This window comes from Lissotriton vulgaris, unplaced genomic scaffold (assembly GCF_964263255.1).
Source record: "Lissotriton vulgaris unplaced genomic scaffold, aLisVul1.2 SCAFFOLD_5582, whole genome shotgun sequence".
In the NCBI taxonomy this organism is placed as follows: Eukaryota; Metazoa; Chordata; class Amphibia; order Caudata; family Salamandridae; genus Lissotriton; species Lissotriton vulgaris.
In genome coordinates, this window is record NW_028248586.1 from 46,579 (window position 1) to 64,541 (window position 17,963).

The 17,963-nt window shown below is 45.8% G+C and overlaps 1 pseudogene; it reads left to right on the forward strand.

Moving 5' to 3' along the window:
* The first annotated feature begins 1,623 nt into the window (after window positions 1–1,623).
* On the forward strand, window positions 1,624–16,145 carry LOC147663997 (uncharacterized; annotated as a pseudogene).
* The last annotated feature ends 1,818 nt before the right edge of the window (window positions 16,146–17,963 follow it).

Genomic DNA, 17,963 nt, shown 5'->3' on the forward strand with positions numbered 1-17,963 from the left:
ATGTGCTTTGGGGCAAGGGGCCATTTTGAATGCAGGCAGTGTTCTCAGGCCTGCACCCATTTTGCCTAGCTTTCATCCATTATGCCCAGGGGTAGTGAGTGGTGCATGGGCCTAGTCTTTCTGTGGAGTGTCTTGAATTTAAGCATTATTGAGGGCGTGGATGGCATGGGATTGTGCTGATTTTTGTGTGTTTTTCGATTTTTTTGGTTGCTGTTGGGGCCTATTGCCCAGGGGTAGTGAGTGGTGCATGGACTGAGTCTTTCTGTGGGGTCTCTTTAATGTAAACATCATGAAGGGCATGGATGGCATTGGATTGTGGTGATTTGTGTGTGTTTTTCGATGTTGTGGGTGTTGATGGGGACTGGCCATGTGGGTTGGGGCCATTTTGAGTGCTGGCACAGGCAGACCCTGGCCATATGCTGTGGGGCAAGGGGCCATTTTGAATGCAGGCAGTGTTCTCAGGTCTGCACCCATTTTGCCTAGCTTTCATCCATTATGCCCAGGGGTAGTGAGTGGTGCATGGGCCTAGTCTTTCTGTGGGGTGTCTTGAATTTAAGCATCATTGAGGGCATGGATGGCATGGGAATGTGCTGATTTTTGTGTGTTTTTCGAATTTATTGGCTGCTGTTGGGGCCTTTTGCCCAGGGTTAGTGAGTGGTGCATGGACTGAGTCTTTCTGTGGGGTCTCTTTAATGTAAACATCATGGAGGGCATGGATGGCATAGGATTGTGCTTATTTTTGTGTGTTTTTCGATTTTTTGGGTGTTGATGGGGAGTGGCCATGTGGGTGGGGGCCATTTTGAGTGCTGGTACAGGCAGGCCCTGGCCATGTGCCGGGGGCAAGGGGCCATTTTGAATGCAGGCAGTGTTCTCAGGCCTGCACCCATTTTGCCTAGCTTTCATCCATTATGCCCAGGGGTAGTGAGTGGTGCATGGGCCTAGTCTTTCTGTGGGGTGTCTTGAATTTAAACATCATTGAGGGCATGGGATTGTGCTGATTTTTGTGTGTTTTTCGATTTTTTTGGCTGCTGTTGGGGCCTTTTGCCCAGGGGTAGTGAGTGGTGCGTGGACTTAGTCTTCCTGTGGGGTCTCTTTAATGTAAACATCATGGAGGGCATGGATGCCATGGGATTGTGCTGATTTTTGTGTGTTTCTCGATTTTTTGGGGTGTTGATGGGGACTGGCCATGTGGGTGGGGGCCATTTTGAGTGCTGGTACAGGCAGGCCCTGGCCATGTGCTGGGGGGGCAAGGGGCCATTTTGAATGCAGGTAGTGTTCTCAGGCCTGCACCCATTTTGCCTAGCTTTCATCCATTATGCTCAGGGGTAGTGAGTGGTGCATGGGCCTAGTCTTTCTGTGGGGTCTCTTTAATGTAAACATCATGGAGGGCATGGATGGCATGGGATTGTGCTGATTTTTGCATGTTTTTCGACTTTTTGGGGTGTATAACTGATGTTCCTCTGTCTTCCATTGCTTTTAGGTGCACATGAGAACCACCAGTGCCAGGAAGAAGTCCTGCAGCGGTCTGTGCAGCATAACGTCACGCGACGTCATGTGTGGCCACAGACAAGACAACTCTGCAACTCGTGCAACTGCGGCCTGCTGTTTTGACATCTGAAGAAGATGGCCCCAAAAAAAGTTCCCATTAGCTCCTCTAGCAAGAAAGTTGCCAGTAAGGAGCAGAAAAACCCCTTACCAAGGAGAATGGTGTGCCGGCCTCCACATTTTTTGGGAAAAAAAGTACGCCTGCAGCAGCAGCGGGATCTGCTGGTACCCAGGCTGGGAGCAGCACCCACGCTCCATTGGGCTCAGTGCCACCACCACCACGCCAACTTAAGTCCAAGCCCTTGAGTGCTTTAGAGGCAGCCAGTATAGTTGTTCAATCACCCTCTACCAGTGATGTTGGCTCATGGCAAGAAAGTAGCAGCATCCCTCAATCAACACAGGTTGTTGTAACTCATCTGACGCGTGTTCAACAACCACAGCCGCAACAACAACCACATGTGCAAGTACAAGACAAAGTACATGTGGAAGGAGAGGCAGCGCAAGGAGATGCGCAAGCAGAGGTGCATGGAGTGGCACAAGTGCCCACAATAGTTGTTCCTCCCGAAGTAGGGGCACATCAGGAAATCGGCATTCAAGCCGAGGTATCATTTGAGGAAGCCACTCCTCCTGATCATTCATTGTCTCCCAGATCCCTAGCAAGGTTAAGATCATTGATGGTGCCTACATCTTCTTCAAGCCCCCTTCCTTCTGATGATATGGATGCAAATTGGGAACCACCACGGCCGTCTGAGAGTGAGGCACACCATGATCTGACAAAGGTAGCTAAGCGTAAAAGGAAGGTCCCCGATACTCTTGGACTTATGGAGTGTGATGATGACGCTGAACAAGAAGTGGCGTGTACTACTGCTGCTGAAGACTCTCACGACGACGACGCAGTCATCATAAACGTCACTGCAGCCCCAGCGGGCATGCAGCAAACAGACATTTTGACCCTAGCCCGAAAAGCTGCTGAGCGTGATGTTGTCGATGAGGCAACAATGGGAGCACCACCATTGTAGTTAAGTAGTACACCACCACCTACCGCTTCCATATTTTCTCGCCAGAAGGGACCTCCATCCACCTTGACCTCCATTTCCTCAATTAGTGGTGCTGGAAGTGCACAACGTAGCAAAGTTCGGCAACACACATCCTCCACTTCATCTGGCATTAGCATGACCAGTATCGCCTCCTCCGCCCCCCACGGACATTTGAAGTCTGCAGTTTAGGACTACTTTAGTGTTAGCACAACAAGGGAAAACATAGCCATTAGTAGCATTTGTAAGCTTGGAGTTAGTCGTGGTAAGCTTGGTACCAACTATGGTACCGGAGGCCAGAGAGGTCATCTTGAGAGACAGCACACTGTCAAATGGCATGCGCACCTAAAGGAGATCAAGGAAGCCCGCATTGCAAGTCAGGAAACTGTATCCGTTGATGTTTCATCTGATGATGATGAGGAGGAAGAATCGTCAAACATTTCTTCACTTACACCCAGAACCCCTGTCAGCAGCACACCCCCTGCAAGATATATGAGCCACACTAAGAGTGTGGGAGAGAGTGAGACACCAATGCGAAAAAGTTCATCATCATCACTGAGCGTAACTGGGTCAAAGAAGTCATCATCATCATCATCCCGTAAAATGCTCCAGCCCACCATTAAAAGCATGTTGTTTTCAGCTGCGCCACTTGAACGCAACCACCCAATGACGCGTCTGTATAACACTAAGCTGGCTACAATGCTAGCAATGGACCTTCTCCCTTTTTCTTTTGTCGAAGGGGTTGGTTTTCTTGAATTAGTGGCAACGCTCTGCCCTAAATGGAAGGTTCCTAGCCGGTTCTATTTTGCCAGAGGTGCGGTTCCAGCACGACATGAAGATGTGCGGGAGGTGATATGGGCAGCTTTGCAGAAAAGTGCTGTTCACACTATACATCTGACAACAGACATGTGGACCAGTTGCGCAGCCACTGATTACATGTGCATCACTGCATACTCGGTCTCTTTTTCAGGGGTTACAGCAAAGCTAAGGGCAGGTGTTGACCCGGAAAATGTTTTTAAAGCTGCTTGGAAACATGCAACACTAGCCATGTTTGGCATGGAGAGAAGTCATACAGGAGAAAACTTTTTGCAGGAGTTTAACACAAAGGTCTTTCAATGGCTGTCCCCATTAAAACGCAAGATTGGTTATGTTTCCATGGATAATGGCTCCAATGTAGTTAAGGCCATGGATATGGGTAACTATTTCAGAGTGCCGTGTTTGGCGCGCTGTATAAACCTGGTTGTTAAAAAAAAATTGAGTGAAGAAAGTCCAGTGTGCGAGTTACTGACCACCTGCCAAAGAATGTGCACACATTTCAACCATTCTTTTAAGGCCCGGAAGCATCTGAGGCGCCTGCTACATGAACGTAAACTGCCAGTGAAAGCCCTCTTCCAGGAGGTATCAACATGTTGGAACTCAACCTTCTACATGCTTGAGCGTCTGTTTGAGCAGTGTGCGGTAGTCAATCAGTATTTCTTTACAAAGGGTGCAGCTATGAAGGACATGCGGAGCAATGGAAGCTAGTTCAAAGCCTGACAGACATGCTTCGTCCTTTTGAGGTCTTCACGCGTCCAGTCAGCAGGGAGAACTGTAATTTGGGAAAAGCTATCCCATTGTTGCGCATGCTAGAGCACCAACTGAAGGCGCTGTCTTCTAGGTTTGAAAAAGATGAAAAAAAGCAAGAAGCTTTTGATTTGGCAGAGAAATTATTACAGCGCCTACTTTGCGATGAACGTCTTCAAAAGATCCACACAGAACAGCATTACATTTGTGCTACTATTCTGGATCCACGGTACAAAAAGGCACTGGCAGGCAGAGTATTCTTTCCTTTTGATGACGCAGAAGTTACAAAGTACAAACATTGGCTAGCTGTGTCAACCACTCGGTTTGAAAGAGAACGGCAGCAAATTGAAGGAAAAGGCAGTACATCAGCATCAGCAGGCCATCCGGAGTCAAAAGAATCCACTTCTGCACCTGTGGCTGTGGCAGAAGTGAATGATTTTCCCTCTCAGCCGTTAAAGACACCAGCAACCGGATCATCTGCAACAGACACAACAGTAACATTGTGTGAAGAAGAGGATTGGCTAACTCAGCTTGGGTTTGCTTCTCAAAAGGTCCCATCAAAAAGTAAGCAACGTGGAGGAACCGTGGAGAACCTTGAGTCGATGGTGCAGGACTATCTGAATGACTCAACAGAGGTCTATGTTCATGATGACCCATTGGCGTATTGGCATGGGAAAAAAGAATTGTGGCCAGAGATCTCCAACCTGGCTATAAATTACTTGTCTTGCCCACTCGCAAGCGTGTCTTCTGAAGGTGTTTTCGGTGCTGCTGGTGGCATTTTAACTTCCAAAATTACCCGCCTCTCGCCCAAAAATGTGGAGAGGTTAACAATGATCAGAATGAATCAGCACCTCATACCACCAGATTACAAACTACGAGAATACACGCAGGAAGAAGATGAGGAGGACACCAACTTAGATGAGGGAAGTTCTTCTCTGTTAGGTGACCTACTCCTGCCTGAATTTGCAGAGTATGAGGACAAACTCTTCTTCCCTGACACTGAGCCCTGAAAATGAGCCAATGAATCAATAACTTTCTGTTTCATCCTTATTCACTTTTATTCCTGTGTGTCTGTCGTTCTTTGTTTTGCAAAATCGATATAAAAAAACTTTCATCACCTAATCACATAAACAAGCCCATCAGCAGAACTGTCTTCACTTATTTGCTTATTGATTTGAAGGTGCCGCAGTCTGCAATCCTCAGGTTCACAAGTTCACAAGAACATGCTCCTCTATCCTCCTCCCCCAGACTCCTATTTCCCTCAAAGCAGAAGGCTGGATTACGCCCAATGAAGAAAGACTCTGCACTTGTGGGGGTGTTCTACTTCTTTGCGGGTGAGTTGACGGGTCTGGGGCCATTGCTGGGAAGGTCCAATAAAAGTGGTTTGGAGAAAATCGGAGCAGAAAAAGATTTTGCGCTTTTGATCACTTGCCTGTCTTTGGGGTGCTGTTTGGCGGGCTTTTAGGTTTTTGTGGGTGGGTTTTGGGGTCTGGGAGCACTGCTGGCACGGTCTAATGTGGATTGCTTTCGTTTTTCTAGCTGCACAGCGCGTTTGGACAGAATTCCAGGTAGTAGGCCCATTTTTGCTTTTTGCCAGTTTGGGGGTGTTCTGCTTTTTCGTGGGTGGCTGCAGGGGTCTGGGGCCATTGCTGGGAATGTCTAATACCGGATCAAAGTGGTTTGGACAAAATCGGAGGTGAACATTTTTTTGCGTTTTTGCTGACTTGCTTTTCTTTGAGGTGCTGTTTGGGGGGCTTCCTGGTGTTTGTGGGTGGGTTTTGGGGTCTTGGAGCAATGCTGGGTATTGATACTTTTGATTGCAAGTGGTTTGAAGAAAATCCATGGTGGCAAAGGGGAGTTAGTGCCTTTTTGCTCACTGTCATGTTTTCGGGGGTCTGTTTGGGGGGGTTCCTGGTGTTTGGGGGTGGGTTTTGGGGTCTGGGAGCACTGCTGGCACAGTCTATTGTTGATTGCAGTTGTTTTCCAGGACATCCATGGTGGAAAAGTTGAGTTATGACCTAGCTGCACAGTGCGTTTGGACAGAATTGAAAGAAGGCCGAAAAATATTGTAAGTATGAGATTTTCCATTTTTGCTTTTTGCCTGTTTGGGGGTGTTGTGCTTTTTTGCGGGTGGGTTGCCAGGTCTTGGGGCATTGCTGGGAAGGTCTAATACCAGATAAAAGTGTTTTGGAGAAAATTAGAGTTGAGAAAGTTTTTGCCTTTTTGCTCACTATCATGTTTTCGGGGGCCTGTTTGGGGAGGGTTCCTGGTGTTTGGGGGTGGGTTTTGGGGTCTGGGAGCACTGCTGGGTATGGATACTTTTGATTGCAAGTGGTTTGAAGAAAATCCATGGTGGCAAAGGGGAGTTAGGGCCTAGCTGCAGAGCGCGCGTGGAGTGATGTTGGAAATTTGCCTGAAAATTACTGTCCCCATTTTTGTAGTTTTGCTTTTTGGCTGTTTGGGGGTCTTCTACTTGTTTCCACCTGGGTTGACGGCTCTGGGGCCATTGCTGGGAAGGTCTAATACCGGATAAAAGTGTTTTGGAGAAAATCAGAGTTGAGAAAGTTTTTGCCTTTTTGCTCACTATCATGTTTTCGGGGGCCTGTTTGGTGGGGTTCCTGGTGTTTGGGGGTGGGTTTTGGGGTCTGGGAGCACTGATGGGTATGGATACTTTTGATTGCAAGTGGTTTGAAGAAAATCCATGGTGGGAAAGGGGAGTTAGGGCCTAGCTGCAGAGCGCACGTGGAGTGATGTTGGAAATTTGCCTGAAAATTACTAATTCCCCATTTTTGTAGTTTTGCTTTTTGGCTGTTTGGGGGTCTTCTACTTGTTTCCGCCTGGGTTGACGGCTCTGGGGCCATTGCTGGGAAGGTCTAATACCGGATAAAAGTGTTTTGGAGAAAATCAGAGTTGAGAAAGTTTTTGCCTTTTTGCTCACTATCATGTTTTCGGGGGCCTGTTTGGTGGGGTTCCTGGTGTTTGGGGGTGGGTTTTGGGGTCTGGGAGCACTGCTGGCACAGTCTAATGTTGATTGCATTTGTTTTCTAGGACATCCATGGTGGAAAAGTGGAGTTATGACCTAGCTGCACAGCGCGTTTGGACAGAATTGAAAGAAGGCCGAAAAATATTGTAAGTATGAGATTTTCCATTTTTGCTTTTTGTTTGTATGGGGGTGTTCTGCTTTTTTGTGGGTGGGTTGGCAGGTCTTGGGGCATTGCTGGGAAGGTCTAATACCAGATAAAAGTGGTTTAGGGAAAATCCATGCTGAAAAGCGTTTTGGCACATTAACTTAGGGCTCGTTAGGGTTAGCACTAGCAGCAGGATTGCTTGTGTTTCGGGGTATTCTCGATGTTTGCAACTGAGTTCTGGGGTCTTAGAGCACTCGGGGGAATGTGTAATTTTGGTTTCAAGTGGTTTGAAGAAAATCCATGGTGGGAAAGGGGGGATTTGGCCTATTTAAAGAAAGCGTTTGCCACTATTCTTAACTTAGGGGGTCGTTTGCGTTAGCAGTATTGTATTGCATGTGTTTGGGTAGGGGGCTGTTTGTGGGGGGGTTTGCGAGTCTTGGAGCGATGCTGGGTATGGATACTTTTGCTTGCTTGCAAGTGGTTTGAATACAATCCACGGTGGGTAAGGGGGGATTTTGGCCTACTTTACTTTCAAAGTATGTTTTGTCACCATTTTCTACTAGGCCTCGTTTTTTGAAATCTGATTGGGAGTCTTCTACATTTTTGCGACTGGGTTTAGTAAGGGTCTGGAAGCACTGCTGGGAAGGTCTAATTTTGTTCTAAAACACAGTTTACAGTACACCTAGCTTGAGGGGAAAGATCTGCTAAATTAATTCGCCCATACTTATTTATCCTTCAAAAGGAGACTCAGACAGAGTACGCACTTTCAAAAATATTGTACTGTCTATTAGGAAACTCAAAGTGTGACTTTTTGCACTATACACCGTACATACCTTATATTTATTTCTCAGTGGTGTTCTAATATCACTTCCTGTTTTTCCATCAATAATTACAGGCCGGGTTTCAGCCTGCGCAATGGGAAAAGGATGAAGTCAGGCTTCACATTAGCGAGACGCAATTCAGCATCCGCCAGGCAGGCAGTGGACAGGGTGTCTTCTGGTCACCAACATTGACGGACGGAGCATCAGATGGAATGGAGGAGTCACCCTAATAAGAGGAATGGTTGGATGCATCTTACAACTTCCCAAATTCAACAGGACAACTACAACATCATACAGATACAGTACCCGTTCTTTTCTAATTATCTTTTAAGTAATGTTATTGCTGTGAACTTCTATGAGTGTCACTCTGCATTTCTTTGATCTCTGCTTCTAAATTCATCCCTACAGCCATTGTATAGGTTTTACTTCTGCTATTTTTCAAACCTAATTTAATGTACGAAGTGTTTCTCTGAGTGCAGAGATAGGCAAAAACGCATAATTATTACTGCAGCCCTGTACTGTCGCATTCTTTCATTCACGGTTGTCAAAAGTACTACTTACTTTTCAATAACCATGCATGCAGTAGTGCATGCACTTCCTTTATGTCACTTAAAAGATTTATAGTTAGCTTTGTACCCAAAGATTTGTTTATCTTCAATTATTGTTTGTACATGCTGTGCTTTTTTTTTCTTCTCTCAAAAAAACTTTCCCCAAAAAAACCCAAAAACCCCCATTCCCATCCATTTTCCAAACCCTAACCCTCTTTCTGTGTGGTTTTGATCGATGTGTGACTAAATGACAGCAATATTTCCACACACTTGCTGGGGAGGATAAGGTCATAGCAACAGGCTGGTGAAGGAATCCGAGGATATATTCTATTCTTACTCAGCTTGACACTGAGTCACTATTGGCAAATGAAAGCAGATTTTCATGTGCGCCATCAACTTGATTGATCATCAAGAACATCCTCCTCCTAGACGTGGCAAATTATTACGTGTCCTTCACCTTCAGTACTATTTCTTGTAGTAGTAGCCAATGTCAAAGAAATAAACGCAAGTACTAGTTATACTTTCAATACTTTACCATTTGTTAGGCTACATTGTGGCCCTGTTCTAGTGTACTGTCACCTGCTATATTCTCTATTGTACCGTTCTAATGCTACGGTAAGGACAAATAAGGTCTCATTTTCTTTTTTTTCAGATGCTGCAACTGCCAATGTGTAACACCACAAATACCACCGCAATGATGACATTTCATCCGCCCAGGATTGCCAACCTTAATCGCCATTTCGCATGCAGCCAGCCCTATGCCTAGCCCCATTTCCAAACACAAATTACAGGTAAGATAAGCGTTTGGGGGGAGGTAGTATAATGAAGTATTAGGAGAGACGAGAGACTGACGGTCCTAGGACTATTGAATTCACTTACTCTGTGAGAGGCACTTAGTTTTGAAAACATTTGGGCCATTAGTACTTACACAACTTGAATCAAGATGCCACTTAAGTTTCAGGACTGTTAATTCCCCACCCACCAGCCACAAAAGCAGTAAAAAACACGTATGCTAAGATAAAGTTTAAAGTATATTTATATATCCCTAACATAATTAATCTCCCGCAAGACCCAACCCATCCCCCCTCCCGAACCCCAGCGAATGTCCCTGAAAACTAAGTCCAAAAAAGTAGAAAACCCAACTCCCAATTCCCACTCCCCAGAAGTGTTTAAAAAAGGGGCAAGGGACAGTCTCCTCCTACTGCTGGCTGCTGTTGACTTTTTGGGCCAGGTCGGCATGCTCCTTGCGGAGAGTCCCGAGCAGGGTTTTGGTGTTGAGGAGCTCCTGCTCGAGGTAGGAAACCCTCGGGGAAAGGTGGTGCATCCTTTTTTTGGTACTGCTGTGGGGGGCAGCTAATTTCTTTGCTGCTCGGCGGTGGCGGGTGGCTGCGGTACACCGGCTCCGTACCGCTGGAGACCTGCTGCGCTGACTGGCTGACCCAGGGAGCGCGGAGATGGATGTAGGTGTCACCGTGGATGTTGTTGACGTACTCTGCGTGTCCTCCTCCTCCTGGGCCACCAGCCGCCGATATTCGGCGACAGTGGCCTCCAGCCTCCGTTGCCGGAACCTTTTAGCCAGCTCCTTCCGTGTTGGTTTGGAAGGAGCATCTATATGAAGAAAGAAAGACATAGTCTGTAACCAATGCTCTTTAAGATTAACACAAAAAGATTCAGCAGAAAGTTGTGTCACAGAAGAACTAGCAACTTGCAAGCGCAGTACATAAATATTAAGGCCAGTATCTATCTAACTTCCCTCTTCTTCATCCTTGCTCTAACATTAGTGGGAGTTTAAGGAATCAATTCTACGAGTACTATGGACTCACTCCATTAGAGTCGATTATGACATTACACCAGTCATATTCTTCTTCTTCTCTCTTGTTTACCAAAATTGGTACGTTAACTTCAGCAAGCCGGAATAATGCCAGCGCAGTCAACTTGCGAGTGAGACAGACTTGCGTTACTGTACCAGTCCAGTACATGCAGGTGGTGATGTTCTTACTTTTCTATTACGGGTGGCACTGAGAATACTCTGTTACAAGGGCTACTGCTTAATTAATTTAACTTTCACCCTACAGTGCCTATGAATACTAGAAAAGGAAAATGAAGAAGATAAATAATCTGATTATCTATCACTGCACATGGAATGTATTTGCTTACATATGGGATGACTTCAGGTGCTTTGCTTTTTATTGAGTGAACAGTGATACATCCACACATAAATGACAGAGTTCTACTAAACTTATTAACAGAAGTAGTGAGTGGCCATCGTAATAGCCTGATATTCGCTGTGCTTGCAATACAAACTACTGCTACTATTCATGGTAGTATTCGGACAAAATTACAACTTCTTTTCCTTGCCTTTCCTACACTGGGACGGACGTGCGGGTGCGGTGTTACATGCTCTTCAAAGTAACACTTAGTTCATCCAGTGACCGCCTACTCTCTCTAGATACACATATGCTATCTAAGAGTCAGATAGTACCATGATCCAGGCATCCATCCATTCAAACTATATGTCAATCATTCTTCTTCATGTCTCTCATCTGGACAAACCTTACGTTTTCTCACGGGGAGCACACTATGCAGTCTGCAATCACAATAAGTAAGGAATATAAGAGCTTACCACTGCCCGGCACTACCGTGGCAACCCGCACAGCAGTTTGGTCCGGCACTTGCACCGCCTCCTCCCCAGAACTTTCCTCCTCCACCTCCACGCTGGGCCCAGCACCAGATGTTCCACTTACAAAGTACATTTAAGAATGTTAGATGTCATAGACATACACCACTCACTAGTATTTTGTCTAGGAATGAAGAAATGTGAATACAGAAACCAATCTAATATTTTGTGACTGTCTACTCTAAAGTAAAAATGTCCCTTTTTCCAGGGAAGGGTGTTGTCTTACTGCACTTTTTGGCACAACTGATGAATGCTTGCTTTTTAACACGCACCATTTTTCTCATAACAGATAAAAGCTTCACTTCTAAGAAAAATCATCATCACTAGGACGGAGGGACCAACGATTCAGCACCAAAAAGAAAAATTCAAGTTCAAACCAGGTGAGGGCTCGGCTCACCCACAATAAATCTGTGAAATAAATCACTATAAGCACTTTTCCATTTTTAATCAACCGTTTATGTTTTATGACAAGCTTGATTTTAATAAATATTTTTACTTTTAATAAAGCTTTAAAACTTAAATAGACTCTGTGGTTTTTGGTCATGAGTGAATGAGCAAAAGGTTTTGCAATTTGCAAGCATGAGTCCGTGCCTCTGACACTTCTTGACTCTGACTCTGTACTCTTGTCCTGCGTTGGATAATCATCATTGGGGATCAATCATCGATGAATTTGGGAGCTGAATGACTCTGCCACACTATCTAGACAGTAAGGAGATTGGGGGTTCTTCAAAGTCTGATATCACTGAGGTATCTGGAAAGTCTACCTGCGCCTATTATAATTGATAAACAATACACTATTTAGTGTCCATAGTTCTGTTTGTGCAGATTTGTCCATGCAACAGTAGTAGTATGGATTATCCTCCTATCCAAACCAAAAGTAAAGTAGTATCTTATTCTTTCTTGGTGGTCATTTACTTTTTTATTGTTGGTAATTGTCAAAGCATAAACATTTAGAAGACTTGAAAAGACATTATGGACAATCCCAGAGGACTGCACCTATCTCATGTGGTCTACTACGATATTAGTATTGCTTGATTTGCGGACCGTCGACTTGGAAAGTTATGTAACTCACTAAACAAACTATTAAAAAGGTTCACCTAGGACTGGCAGGCAGCAGTCCGCAGCACGCCAAGTGACAGACAAACTCCATCGTGATTGCAGATCAGCGACAACACTAAAAAGTTTCCTACTACATTAACCAGTCATTAAAATACTCAAACTATCAATCCACCACCACTATTATTGCCAGGTGTACAAAGGAAGGACTGGACTTGAGTCTGTAGGGGCAGATTTACAAGTCCCTTGCGGCTCTTTTGCTCCAATGTTGCGTGACTTTTGTGCAGAACAAAAGAGGCACAATGGTGCGGCATATATTAACAACGTGACGCATATGGGAGATGCATCACGTTGTAAAGCCCTGCGCCATCAGGGGGCGTTCCGGTGCAAGGGAGGGCGTTACTGCGCAGGAATGCATCCTAAAAGTGGCTGAGGGAAATCTACAAGATTTCAATAAGTCACTTTTAGGACAATGATGCGTGACTCAAACCCTGCGCCTGCTTGAAGCAGATGTATGGCTTGATGCAGCATTGGGGAGATAGGGCACCCCAGAGCATTTCTGGAGCTGCGCCATTGTTGCGATGCAACTCCAGCAATGCGCCGCCTTTACGGCACAGATACGTAACGCTTCTGTGACGTTTTAGGCCCACGGTGCGCTGCATTGTAAATACGGCGCACCATGGGTGGTGGTGGCGTGGTGCACAATAACTGGCGCATCCGATACTTTGCAGGGATGCGCCAGTAATTAAAAATCGGACTCTTAGTGTCTAGTATTACGCAGTTCTTTAAGCTACACTCATACATAATTTCTCAGCCCAATGAAATGAACACAAAATCGAAAACAAATAAACATTGTAGCAACGCCACTGAGAAGGAGAGCAGTGCACCTGAAATGCACAGAAGATTTTGAAATATAATTTACCTACAATGTAATCAGCAGAATTATTGCTGTTGGTAAAAAACAAAAATTTGCAATATAACAACACACAGAGCAGGAGAAAACAGAGTAGTGAAGAAATTGCTACTACTACTCACCAAGCCCAGGGATCTCGAGGCCAAGCAGGTCGATCAAGTCGCGTTCCCGGTCCAGGAGATCTGTCCAACGGTGGGTGGCCTGGTTGTAGGTGCGCCGGACCCGAGAGTGTTGGTACATGGCCCGGCACACCTTCTCCCACCGCTTCCGCCGCTCCCGGATCCCGTAGCCGCTTTTGATCTTGCCACCTGCCATGATGGTCCTGGGGAGGCGGCGCTGGACAAAAAAAAATAGTGCGGCCACCTCCTCTGCGCTAATGATCTCCCGGGCTGTGATCTGCTCCCCCCTCAAACGCCCGCACGGGAGCCGGGCACGGGGTGCGGGACCCTTCTCCTTCTCAGGATGCTTCCCGGCTCCCTTTACCATGGTCTGGGCAGAAAGGAAGAAATAAGAAATAGAATAGGGAAGAAGAAAAGAAAAGAGTTTAAAAAAGTAGTTCAAAATTAACCAAAAGTAGCAGAAAAAACAAAAATATAGAGCTAGAAAAATAGAGGGATAGATAATAAGTAAAATAGATTAAAAAAAACTTCAAACAAGCAAAGGATGGCAGAGATTGACAGAGGATACAGAAAGCATGCCCAGAACCATAGCAATGAATGAGAAACAATGTGGCCGTGCCCGTTCACGACCGCGTGGGTAAGTTCGCGCGAGATTTCCCTCGCGATCACACGCGAACTTGTACTAGCGAGCCGCACACTTTGCGAAATTACACATAGCGTCCGGAAACGGAAATACGTCATGCAAACATGATGGCCGCGCCCGTGAACGACCGCGAGGGTAACTTCGCGCCGTTGCGCTACAAGCGGCTCGCTAAAACGCACAAAACCTTGCGAACTAACACGCCGCAAAAAAACAAATCGCATATTTGCACGAATTCGCGGCTCCCGAATTCGATCTTGCGCAAATTTGCGCCCGGCGAATCCCGCGAAATTGCAGAAAAATGAGTTTTGAAAACTGAAGGCACTCAGCAGGTGCAAAAGTTCAAACTCATCATTAGTAACCATTCCCTGTAGTGCTTCCTGAGGGGCCCCTCCAGAGTTCAGTTGCCGCCTACTTGCAAGTATTCTATGACCCTGCTCTAACCCTCACAGCAGGCTCATAGAATAGCTACAAGTAGGCCACAAAGGTCCTGTGAAAAAAATTGCACTGCAACAGAAAGCAAATTACAGATAAAGAAGCAGGTGCCAGACTGGAAGTTCAAATTCGGTGACACATTAATCAACCCTAAATTAATTCATGTCAGTTGAAGCAGGGCAGGTGTGCTTTCCCCCCCCATAATCTACAGTGATGAACCAGAGGGTGGCAGTGATGCACCAGAGGGTGGCATGGGTGAACCAGAGGGTGGCAGTGGTGAAACAGAGGGTGCTGTGATGATGAACCAGACGTAGAAACAACATAGTTGCGACCGTTGCGAGCCGACTAGTAAGTTCGCGTTTGCGAACTGGTACAAAACCCTTGCGAACTGGCAGAAACCCTTGCGATTACAAAAAAAAGAAAAAATCCACAAATTCGCGAGAGTTCGCGGATTTTGCGGATTGCGAATTCGTCAATACGCAAATTTGCGAACCGCAAATTCGCAAAATTCGCCCATACTTAATCAGGAGTTGTCAACGAAGTAGGGCATTATATCCAACGAGGATGTAAAGCTTTTGAATTTGGTGCACTGGCTTTCCTCACTGCTTCAAGAGCAGGATATGGTGTTACAACCAACATGCGATTTCACTGCACCAGTGCGTGTTCCTTCAGGATCGCCATCTGGACCGCTGTCAAGACTTTTTCAACAGTTGAAAAGCCCATTTCAGCCAAAGTGTACAAATGTGACTTGTAAGCAACAGGTACTGTGTCCTCTTCATTAACTGTCAAGTAGGTGAAACCCACTGCGCCTGGCACAATTCATAATACCAGGTTCGTGTGGTTGTAACGTGTCAACAAGTATTTAGATTCAAGAAGATCAGACTGCAAATATTGCAGTATAGCTGAATGTTCCGGAAGCCAGGCTTTTAAAAAGTGCGGTTGTATCAAGGCATATAGTGGCTTGATACGCTGGGCATACTCGGGAATGTAAGTTCAGAGTTGCATGAGAATGCAAACGTGCATATTTCTTCAAGAAGTGAGGCGCCAAGCCTCTACCCTCATTTTTGAGCTCATAGCCCAGGAACAACACTGTGTACTCTGCAATATGTGATTTTGCAAAGTTAAATTTGTAACCATAGTCAGCAAACAAAACTATGCTGCGGTCCACGCGACAAAGATGCAGCCATAATTCGTTGTTCGTGAGATAAATATCATCAATGTACGAGTACGCATCATGGTCTATGTCAGCTAACAAGGAGACAACTTGTGCGGCGAAAACACCAGGGCTGTTTTTGTAGCCCATGGACAATCTTTTAAATTGTTTTTGTTTACCACCGGAAGTAAAAGCTGTTCATTGACTACTTATAGAGGACAGGTTATGACTAAAAAATCCAATGGGAATTTCAAGTGTGGTTTTAGACCTTTTTCCCACAAGACTGTCTCCGAGGACAGAACTATGAGTAATCTGAACTGCAAAGGTTCGACAATGAGAGTTCAAATGCCAATAATCCAAAACTAGGCGGTCCGACCCATCGGGTTTGGTTACAGTAAAAAGAGGGTTATTCACTGGTAACACACATGTGTCAATCACTCCTTGATACTCTTTTAGAAACTGGAGCTTTTGCCTCCCACCGGAGGGGATATTGGAGTTGTGGCAATGGCATAGACCACAATGGTATCTCATGCAGGGGCAAAAGATTATTCCAACCCACGGTACAATGCTGGTGAAAGCCCCAGAGTCCTCACTTTCGCAAAAGCCATTGCTTGCTCTTTGAGAACTATGTGCAAAGAACTAGTGAGGATCACATCCTTCCCCCTCATAGTGGCTAAACCAAAATGCGGGGGCCAATCTGCCTCAGCTTCAATCAGAAATACTATATCATATAATCTGTCAGGGGGAGCCACTCGGGTGTCAGCAGTTTCAACTGTGAGGAAAGTGTCAGTTGCTGTCGCCTTCAGAAATGGACGCAGTGCTTGCCGCACTATGGTAACCTCCGCTGCACTATCTAGCAGCGTTACTGCCCATGTTAGGTTCTGAAGTTGGGTTCCCACTGTCTGTGGCATATCTTGCTCTTAAAGCAGCAACTTTATTTTTCTGAAACAGAGGGCGTTGACAAGGAAAATCATCCTGCTTGCCTTTACTGTCAGCCTGACGAGGATGCTCGCGTCCTTGCGAGGCACCTCGACCTCTGCCACGATCCTGGTGATCTCCTCCATCGGCTTGTGAGCCTGATGTTTCCTGTGTAGAAGGAGGAGAACGCTGATTAGGGACCTGAAACCAGTCAGGAAACCCAATTCTAGTGCAGTCGCGCAAATCATAAGTGCGCTTAGAAGACCCTGTATTGGTGATGCTGCAGGTGACCCTTGTTTCTGTTATTGCTTCGCCTGTTTTTTATTTTTCCAATTCTTTTTATTAGATTGTGCCGTCTGAGTTTGCTGTTGTGCCGGTGTTTTAGCAAAAGACTAAAACCCCAAACTATTGCATCCAATGGTCTTACATGCATTAGCAAGCATTTTCGGTAACTCTTGGAGTTTCTTGTGCTCTGAGAAAGGGCGCAAAGCATTAGACACCTGAAAGTTAACTGCATCTTCCTTTACATTCACAAGGATGAGATCAGCAACTCCAACAAGCCTCATTCCCAACTCAACTGCCGCCTCCAGGCCGTGCTCATCCTGAACACGGTTAATCACGGAGGGCAGCACAGTCATAGAAGGTGTGCCGAAACATTTAGCATACACTGCTGCGAATACTTTACCTCAATTCTCACGATCGGTTACCTCTGGTATTAAGTCTTTCTGTAAACTAATCGTAAGGATCCTGTGTTTTTTCAACAGGTGTAGAATTATGAAATACTGCTTCCAGCTGGTCAAATTTCTCAGCAAGCCAGTAAGGTAAATCATCCTTATTCTGGGGTCGAAGCAGGCGAGGACGGCTTGTCTGCGTGAGCGGACTCCTAGTTCGTTAAAGGCTGTTTTCAACAGAGCTGCCCTTTCCTCGTTCAGCCATGAGCATGTGCATAGAAGATGTTCTATGTCTTCAGTCCCCGTTCCGCAAAGCCGGCATTTAGTCCCATGGTTCTGTCTCAGCCACGGTGGTAAGTGAGGAATGGCAGGTAGGATCCCTAGCCTGTGTTTTAAAAAGGCTTCCTTAGTTTTCCAGCCATACCCCAGACCAAAATATGCTTGGAGCCCCGGTGTTTTATAAGTACACAGGGTCATCCAGGCATGGTGTCTGTGAGAAAACGTGGCTTTATCCTCCACATGCGAGTGTCTCTTTAAGCTCTTGTTCACTGTGAGCTTGAATTGCGCATGTGATAGAGGAGACTCTTTCAGTCCTGTTACGGTCAAGGACTCCTCTAAGTATTTTTTTGCCGGAATTCTGGAAGAGCTACTAATGTCTTGCAGGAGCTGTCGATTCAGGGTATTATCTGGAGAGTTCTTTAATTTGTGCCAGCATTTGATGGTAGACCCTCTTCGTGCAAGA